Source organism: Lipotes vexillifer, unplaced genomic scaffold, assembly GCF_000442215.2.
Source record: "Lipotes vexillifer unplaced genomic scaffold, Lipotes_vexillifer_v1.1 scaffold281, whole genome shotgun sequence".
In the NCBI taxonomy this organism is placed as follows: domain Eukaryota; kingdom Metazoa; phylum Chordata; class Mammalia; order Artiodactyla; family Lipotidae; genus Lipotes; species Lipotes vexillifer.
In genome coordinates this window covers 728,940-739,745 of record NW_006779624.1, presented here as the reverse complement: position 1 = coordinate 739,745, position 10,806 = coordinate 728,940, and positions in this window count along the sequence as shown.

The window sequence follows — 10,806 nt, the reverse complement described above, 5'->3', positions numbered from 1 at the left end:
AAAGAGTGTTTAAGTGTCACCTTTAGTCAAGTCACTTATTAAGTTAAGAAGTCAATCAACCACAAGTCACAAATTAATAATTAAATAAGCTTCATTAGCTCCAATATTTTCTCCAAGGAACAGTTTGCTAAATCATGCAAGTAGAAATAATGTCATGAGTGTGCAGGTATTAAAAAGTAAAAACTGAATCCTGATAATATACAATTTTGTGTTGCAATGGACATATCAAACATAGCATCTCTTTATTATGCAAGACTCCTTTACTCTAAGATTTATGCATGGATTTTACATATTGGTTATGTGTGCAAAAAACAGCTATGACATTAAGACACCAAATATTGCTTAATTCAGCAATCTTCTCATAGTTGTCAGGCTTTGAAAATTACAGTCAGTGCATGATCTGAGTTATTTAAATAATATCCATGTTTTTGTAGAGTTATAATAATATAAATGTCTTTATACATCATGCAATATACAGTTATAATAATATACATGTCTTTATACATCATGCAATATACAGTCACATTATTATGTCTATACTGATATGAAAAGCAGTATGATGCAAAAACCTCACTACTCAAATTACAAGTTAATATTGGATAAGAATTTGACAAATTAAAGCTCATAGATATTCTCAGTGCCATGATTAACTCACAGTTTGACCTAAAAGTATAGTGTAAGTAAGGATTGAATTGTTATACAGTCTAAGAAGACTCGAATTACAAGATTTTGCTGACACTTCTATTAACAGACAAATGGCTTCCAGCCTTACAGATTTGTTCTCTGTCAAAAGCTGCATGGGTCACAGGAGTAATTCACCACATTCATATTCTACACTTTCAGTACTTAGTTTCATCACACTTGTTTGTCATGCATTGTGTTAAAAAATAAACTGAAGCACATTAAAATTTTCAAGAGCTTATTTTCACATAACATCAATTCAAATCAGGCAACACCAAACCAGGAGTTGTTAGGAGTACTCCACTGGCAGGAGATAGGGGAGATATTTTTACAGAGAAGACATGGAAGCAAAATGAGGAAATTGTTTGATTGGCTACAAGTTCAAGGCTGTATTATTTGGGAAAGGTGGCTAGCTGTTTGTGACTCATTCTTCCTAAGTTTCATATTCTCGAATTTGACTGCATTGATTCTGGCTTAATTTCAGTTTGCTTACGCAGGCTGTTAAGGCATCAGAGCCACCTCCTTGTTTAATTACTTTAATACCTGTAAGTTTTTAAGCATTATTTAAGTATTATTTTAATCTATCTCTTAAAATATGGGCATTATTTCCTTCAGAAAGCCAGAAATTCCTAGAAATTGGATATATATCATATTTATTTGTACTCCCATTTCTAATGCCACAAGGCTAAGCAAGTCATAATAAATGATTCATCATGGAATAACATATTCTTACCTTTTCTAGTCCATCTTGTAGTCAGTGAATTGCATTTGGAAAATATGTGGCTGGAGAGAGAATTACAGAACTTGAGAGCAAAAAGAGAAATTTCTTCTAGGTGTTCTAATTTTTCTTTTAGGTCAATTGGTTGGTTAAAAACAAATGTATGATGAAAATTCCAGTTGCCCTTAGCCCACCAGCCTTCCATCAGTGCCACCTCCTTCACTCAGTTCAGTTTTTATGCAAATGATACCATTCTTTGAAGGACCTAGAAATATAGTCAGCCATTCTTCAGAGTAGTTCGGTATTCTCCATCATCCCTTTGCAGGACATCTCAGTCCACACAAACGTGTTATCAGAAGGGAAATGCCCAGAGATTATAGCTCCCACACTTTTCTTGGCTCAGAGTGAGTTTATTGCCTAATTTAGCTCTGCAGATTAGTCACTGTCCGTACAACTTTAGTTTAGAGTAAAAGTCAAACCTGGTTAGGACCAAGACTACTTCTAAGACTGTGGGGATTTACAGTTCCTGACATTCTCAAGAGCAACTGGTCTAGAACAGCTTGCAATGAGCCAGTCCAGAGGCTGAGGGTGTGGGTACAACTCCAAGGGTTGCATAGATGTTAATTGTTGTTTTCATTATGGTGATTGCTATCAACTCTGATGTATGACTATGGAGTTTATCACAGGGTGATGAAGGCTGACTTTCTGTACCCCTCCTCTGTCAGCTGTACTTCAGTTGAACCCTAGGCTCACATATCTGAATGGATGGAACAAGGCATCTTTGGGGTTCCAGCCTCTGTGTTCAGGTGTAGAGCATACTATGTCTCCCCAGCCCATTTGTCCTCTGAAACAAGCTCTTACATCTCACATGTCTCATGTCTCTTTTTGTCTTATGCTGAAGTTAGGTACTTACCTCCTCAGAGTGGGGAGTCTGTTTTGCTTCCACTATAATTGAAAAGCACCACCCCCTGAAATAAAACCTCTCTTTTAAATTTAAATTCAGTTCATGATCCCCTGGAAATATGCTTTAGCTAGCCTGTAGAAGTTTCCAAGTCCACATGTTTTAACCTATTAGTACCTATGCATTTTTGCCATTACCTGTATTAAATATATTAAAATTTATAAGACTATATACACATGTGAAAACCAAGGTCTTGAGTTTTTAAATAACTAGGCCAAAGTCATATTTTCATAACTGGTATCTGGATAACACCAGAACCCTAGACTCCTGCCAAACTGTGGCAGACCCTTGCATTTTCCTCTGTTAATTTCTAGTGACTTTCGGTTTCCTTTGGAGTTTTTTCATTACTGCAATGGCCAATTATAAATACGATGTGAGAATTTTCTGTTGGAAAATTGTTTAAATACAACTATATTTTCATGGGCAGTAATTTGAAAGTAAAAACATGCAAAAAACAGTGTGTTTGTGTGTGTGTGTGCATACTCACATATATATGAGAAATCAGTGTTCCTAGTACAGAGTATTTTCTGAGGGACATGTGTTTCAGAGTACTATTTAGATACTTTTTCTTTACATTCTAATTATGTGTTAATCATTAAACCCAGAGGGTATAGGAATTGCAGTGATAAACATCTTAGTTCCTGAAGCCTTCTTACTTATACACCTACAGAATGGAGAGAAATTTATTCTAAGCTGCTAAAGCATGTTCATTCTGTTCTATTGCTATTGTCACTATTAACTTCATGACTCCTGCTTTAGACGAGAGTGCCTCAGGGTCATTTGGGGACCTTGTAGCATAAACATATATCATACTTCCCTGAATAAATGCAATAATAACTCTGAACTTGTTGCAAACTGTTACATATAAACTCAACTTTTACATTTTTTCTCCCAATTGGGCTCTATACACTACAAATAAAGAGAATTTACATTTGGGATATACTTAAGACATTTTTTTCAGTTTCAAGATTTTCTTCGTTTAGAAATAAAAGGTTAACTTGTGAAGTCATAAATTGATTTATAAAAGACTTTTTTCTGAGCAGGTGGCAGTTTAATATCTTATCTAATTAACTAAAAAGTTATTCTCAGACATTTTCTTTTTATTTTATGTAATACATGATATGGATGGAGGACATTTTACGGGCTGTAGAATAGTCCAGGTTAGATCTAATGTTATCAGAGTTTGCAAGGAAGCAAGATGACCAAATATTCCCTTGTATTTTCCTAATATTTATAACCTATTATTTGCTTGCTTTAATATAGTTATTATGCAATTAATCAGAGACTGTTAGCACCTAAAACAATCTGATGCCTCCCCTTAGAGTTGATGGGGAAAAAAATATTTAGCGAAATTTTAATACTACTAAGGTTACTTTGCTGGTTTATAGTTGAATCTGGACGATAACAGAGGCCCCCTTGGTGTTATTGCCAGTGCAATAAGATATGTTTGAGTGAAGACTTGAGCAGGTCTATTAATGTACTGGCAATGACAGTCAATAAAAAAAGAAGTACAAAGCCTATTTTCTCTTTCAAGAAAATAGTTGATAGTGAAAAATACAAAATATATACACACAGGCTCAGTTGAATATCATTAAATCTATCAGGGAAAACACTGAACATGCATTAATTAAATACAAATATATTGCTATACCTATCAATATATGGATAATGATATGGAGATATATACACTTAATACTCAAAACATCCTTAGCAATTATATACTATTATCCTATTATTTCCATTTTACAGATAAGGGACTAGAGTAGGACTGCTTAACTTACAGATGCTTTAACTTTTTTATTTTTTTTAATCCAGCTACACAGAGTTCTTTTTTTACTCACTGAAACAGTACATACACAAAAAGTACTCAAAACATAGAGAAACAGCTAATAGTGCTGCATTGGAATGCAAATCCTTTTTACTTCAATAATCATGTTCTTGCTAATATACTGTTTTGCTTTCATTTGAAAAAATATACCAGTGCGGCAGAAAGAAAAATAATATTGATTGGTGGTGTCTTTTAAAGCTTTCATGAAGCAATTGATATCTATATATATCTATATATATCTATATATATATCTATATCTATATAGATATATATAGATATATATATATATCTGGATGAGCTATTTCATTCAAAAGTGTCTGTATAGTACCTCACAGAGGACCATACACAAATATGAACACACTGACTTGATGACAATGAATATAACTGTCTCATGCATGATTATAAAAATTTGTTTCTGGAAGATATGATAAAACACACTTTGTAGAAGGCCAAAACCAAATCAACAACAGTGATATGATGAAAATTACCAAAATTTAGTTGCTAGGTACGTCAGGACAATGTGCAGAAAATAATGAACACTAGTACTTAATATAATTTTTACCAGCTATATAGGCGTGAATTCTACTGGAAATATTACAGCAGAACTAAACATTTTATAGGTCTTTAAATGTTTTGCTATCATTATTTACTTAACTTTCAAAATATCTCTACTTTCCAAATTTATGTTGTCATCCCCTTCCTTACAGAAGATAAACATGAGATGCAAAGGGTAAAGAGATTTATCAGCATGGTTCAGATACAAAAGGTTGTTAGATTGTAAAATACCTACTCTAATCAGTCAGTATCCTGCAATGAATGTCTGATTGGATGTGATTTTGTAGTCAGGAAAGACAGTTTAAAATCATTTACAAAGTATCCCAGATCTTTCAATAATAAAGTCAGAAATTTGACTGATACCTGAAATTAACTTGTCATAATTTAGGGTGAAATCAACACCCATCTGGAGCCACCTTCTATCCTTCTGATTCATATGTATTGCAGGAAGAGAATTATAGCCATAGAGAAATTATCAAAAAGTTATAAATTCATCAATTCTTTTTTTTTTTTCCTGTGTTACCTTCACTCTTTTGGGGGTATTAGAGTAGATTTTGTGCATGGTTGTAATCAGTAAGATGAATACCATTTCACTTTAATCATAAAAATTACTTTCATATTTATTGAGTAAAAATATTTTATTGATTAATGTGTCATGTTCAATAAAATATTCTCTTTTTTTAAGGTTTATTTTGTGACTTTTTTCATTTTCTTTCTAATAATATTGCAATGCATATGTTTGAATATTGTATTCTATTATTTTAAGACATCTTAGAATGGAAGCATTAGGTTAAAGGCTAGTAACTTTTGTTTCTATGGATCTTGATACTGCTAAGTATATGAAAAAATAATTATTCCAATTTATACTATAGATACAGGTTTTACAACATACATAAAAACATGTGCAAATATAATTTAAAATATAATATCTGATAGTCTGTATGTGGCTTAAATTGTATTTCTTTTCCTAGTAGGGATATGTATTTTATACATTTTCCTATCTGACTTTCTGAATTTCTGATATCTTGCTACCCCATCTATAGTGTAAGCAGTTTAAATATCCTATGGAAACAAAGTCTTGATGTATTGTTTTCATTTTCTTAAAATTTTCATTGAAGCTAAGTTGTGCATTTTCACACAAGAATTTGTCAGCTCTTTTGGTGTGGTTTCTTATATCACCTCAAATTGTATAAAAACAACAGACTTTGGAGATAAACAAACAATAATAATTAATTGAGCCAAAGTTACACCTTGGTAATGGAACTTCCAATGAATCTTGCCACTACTCCTATAACAGACAAAATGCTCATGTTATGTAAAAAACACAATGTCATAGCACCTGCACTGAGTTCTGTTCAAAGCTCTAATGTTAACTATTTATGAAATTTTGAAAAGGCTACTAAGCTTACCTTAACTTTAGTTTATATATTTGTATGTTCATGTCAATGTTGTTTAAACCATACACAGAGAAGTCAATTAAGTACAATATCAGAATATTATATAGCAAAAATTAAAAAAATAAAATATATCAGATAAATATTGCTTTATGAAAGGTATTTTTAATTCAGTAAAATATATTATTTTCTATGGGTGATGGTGAAAAAAAAACAAAACATATATATTTGAAAGTCCCTAAATTAAATTTCCCATTCTATTGTTTTATCTAGTTCTCTATGTAATCTTCCATTCTGTTCTGCCCAATTTCCATTTAAATATATCTATAGAGTTATTAATTTCAATAACTTTCATTCTGTTTTTAGTTTTATAATTTTGATTTGATTCTCGTTTACAAGTTTCATTGAGCTACTGAAATCCCCCATCTTGTGATCTATTTTTTTAAGATAGTAACGACAATTATTTTTAAGTCTGTGTCTGGTAACTCTACTGTTGAATTACCTGTGAGTCTATTTCTATTGTCTGCTTGTTTTTTCCTATTATTTAGTCAAACAAAGACAAGCATTTACCTCTTCCCAAACTATTTTCTTATTGTTTTCTCTGTTGTGTTCTTCTCTGTTGTCCTTAATTTTTGCCTAGTTCACTCCTCTCATTCATTTAAACTATGATAATTTATTTATCCCACAAATGTATGAGAGTATTTTACTTGAAAGCCCATAAAAGATTATTTTTAAAGATTCCTTTCCCAATTCTCCAATGCAAATTACCACCCATTATTCTGCTTCATAACATACTTTATCATTTACTAACATTTATCATAATCTATAAATTATATTCTCATTTTAGTTTTTATTGGCTTAATGTCCAATTTCCACACACCTCGACCCCCATTTTATCATGTTTTACATTATCATTATCTACTCATTAATATCCTATCATAGATTATCAATATATTTTTCTCTTTTGATATGTTAGTTCACTGGTTAATAAAATAAGACAGAAATAGTCCATTTTTATGTATCTGTATTTTAGTACAATTTTTGCTGTGTCTATATTAATAATGTGAATATTATCATAATTTACACACTGAGATTAAAGGCTTTAAGTATGGACCTTAAGATTCCTAAATTCAGCCAAACACATATAATAAGATGTTATTTTTCTTTAAAATTTTAACAAGTAAGTAATTATCACTACTATCAGAAATGAGGTACTATTAAATTACAATGAGTAAACTGAAAAAGGAGAAGAGGTCATTCATTTTGAAAAAGGTGATTCAATGTTCCTCTTCAGGTTGAAACTGAATTAGGTACATAATTAAAATGTGTCTTGATGAGTAAATTATTTTTAAACATTTTCAATGTGTGTGTGTGTGTGTGTGTGTGTGTGTGTGTGTGTGTGTCGGGGGGGGCAACATGTGTCCAACGTGAATACATCTGATACATTAATGAGTAGGACAAAAATGAAATAATATAGACAAATGTTGGCATTTTGCTTGGCAATGGCACGAGAAATTTCTTTGCTCAATCAGCTAATAGTTTTCAAATACTGGAAAGATATGTCTCAATTTTTGTGCTATTTGTAATTAAATGGCTACAGATACAGTGTACTTTTAAGATTAATCTGTAATACTAATATTTCCTCCATCAATTTCTTAATACTAGACACTCAACAAAACAATAGATCATGCCTTAAATTTTAGCTTTTGTGGATTTCCTTTGTGTAAAGACTCCTACCATTGTTGATTTAAAATTATCAAAAGGAGGTTAGTGAATTCTCTTTGAGGTAACAAAAATTCCTATTATATCCTTAGTTCATAATGTCTCAATTTAGTAAGTGAAAATATTGTCCATCATATAAATTAATACCTCTTATTTCATATAAGGCTTAAGCATTCTCCCCCTGTTCCCCTGGAAGACCAGTTGCAAATGGGCCATCTTCTACCTAGGAAAAACGAGGAAGTGAAGTCAGCTTCTCTCATTCTTGCTCACCTCCTCCCACACTTACTTATTGCTGTTTCTGACCTTCCCAGGAAATTTTTGGTTGACTGGTACAATTGTAAAAAGGTTTATTTGATCTCTGGGCCTAGCAGAGGTCAAAAATATTTATCTTTCTCACGGACACATTGATAGATCCTTAATAGCCTCATTAAGAGGCTATTATTCCCATGACAAGGATGACACATTTTTTTCTTCAAATGTCTGGTACCTTTCCAAACTTGACTGGTTTCTATTTGTTTTTTGTTTATCTGTATGTTGTTTGGATAATGCACTTACACAGATTCATTCTGTTGGGGGTATCACCAGGATTTAAAATGGCTTGAACTTTCCCCCTCTCTCTCTCTGTCTCATAACCCACCTCTCTTTCATGGAAAATACCTGTACATATTTTTATCTAGACAAACCCTGAAAGTGAAAGCCAATCCCAATACTAAATTAACTCTTCTTTGCTCTGGCAAACCCATTTTTTATCTTCTGGATTTCTCAGACAGGAGCCAGATTCCATTCTATAGTTCTTGGCTCACTGTGGGAAAAAGACATATCAAGCTCTTCAAGTTGCCTGAAGAAGCCCCTTGCACTACAATTAAGCTGAGGAGCTGACATCCCCTCCACCTTCTTTTGGGTGAGGGGATGTGTGTGTGTGTGTGTGTTTATGTGTGTGTGTCTTATGCATATGCACATGTGGTAATACAGCGACAGCTCTTTCCAAAGAAATCCTCCACACAATACCCTTTGTTACTCTCAGCTCTCTCTACCCTTTAATATCCTTATAGTGTGTTCAGGAGAACTGTAACTGATTTTTGACAAGATTCTTTATAAATTCTGTGTATGGTCTAGTATTTCCTTTGGAATACACATATATTAGATCTTAGTACTTCAAACAAAATTTAAATTTTAGCTGGTTATTACACCATAAATGTGGGTAACACCATGAGATTTTTCCAAGCTACTATCAAAACTGTTCTCATGTCTTTCATTCAAACATACACATACGTATATAAACATCTCAGGTACCACATATTCATTATATTAAAAAAAAATAGAAACTACAAATAAATGAAAAAATCATAAACAATGAAATGAAGTACACCCAAAATTAATTTCCCAGGAAAATCTGCTTTATTTTGTGCCCATGCACATAAAAATATGTACAGATATAGACTCCCTATAATTATTAGTACCTGTGTTCTCCGCCCCTCCTATTCTTGCTTTATACATTGTGCTCCTCATTCCCTCTCAGCAAATACAAACCATTTTAATTTCAATGGCAGTATGTGTTCTAGTTCATGAATATATTAACTTTCCTGAACTAATCCTCTATCATTGAATATTTAGATGGGGTTTTATTTCTATGTAAACCACAATACTATAAACAAATTATATGTGTATCATTTATGTTAATTTCCTTAGAAAGGTATATACTTTTCATTAATCTCTTTTGGTGTTCATTTGCATTTAATAAGTATTAAGCCTTAAACCAAAGGTATACTTTGTAAAGTAGAAATTTAGGTATCAGTTAATGAGAAAAGGATTTATTTGTTCCTTGAGAAATCCTTGTAATTAAGCAATTGCCTGATATTGCTTACTCATAAATCTGAATTAAATAATATATATTATTCATATGATAAACCCCCCTTACTTATTAATATTTTGGTAGACAATCTGAAATCAATGACTATTTCTAAAAATATCCATTTCCAATGATCCACAGTAATCCTACATGCTTATGTAAAATTCAGTTATACTTCCCACACCTGCTAAATTAGGTTAGCACACTTATCTAGCAGTCTCTCTCTGTATTGTATTGGGTCATTATTCTAGATTGTTCCAAAAAATTATCTCCCAGAAGATTATGGAATAAATAAGAAGAGAAACAAAATGGAGGTAATGAGTTACACAATTATTTTAAAAGTTTAGTACAAGTTAAGGAAATTGTGTCATTAAAAAAAATACATATTTTGGGTATTATATAATTTTATCCCTTCTAATTCTGAGGATATTCTGTAAAAATTAGAGAAATACAACAATGATGTAGAACTCACATGCTTTTGTTTTTCTGGAATTGCCCATTATGATAACTGACTTGCATAGGAAAAACCTTGCATTAAAATGTAAATGATGGCTTCCCTGGTGGTGCAGTGGTTGGGATTCTGCCTGCCTGCCGATGCAGGGGACACGGGGTCGTGCCCCAGTCTGGGAAGGTCCCACATGCCTTGGAGCGGCTGGGCCCGTGGGCCATGGCTGCTAAGTCTGCACGTCCAGAGCCTGTGCTCCGCAACGGGAGAGGTCAAAACAATGAGAGGCCCGCGTACCGCAAAAAAAAAAAAAAAAAAAAGTAAATGAGTTTTAAAGACAGTGATTGCAATAAGGATGTGAAGTAGGAATTCTCTTACCTAACATTGTCTCTCTTAGTTACATGCACATTTGGTAATATAGTATATAAAGATGACTGTTTTAGGCCACAAATGTGCACTTTTGAAAGTAATGATCTAGAATCCTCAATAAATGTGCAAAATTGCAGAATATATTTTATTATCAAAAGTTGGGAATTTAAAAGTTAGACCTAAATTTTTTTAATGTAACTATCTTTAAATGTGATATTTTTCTTTGAGTATGACTTTATTCTCAAGGGAAAGGCCTCTATTAATTCCTGGCTAATGCATTAGAA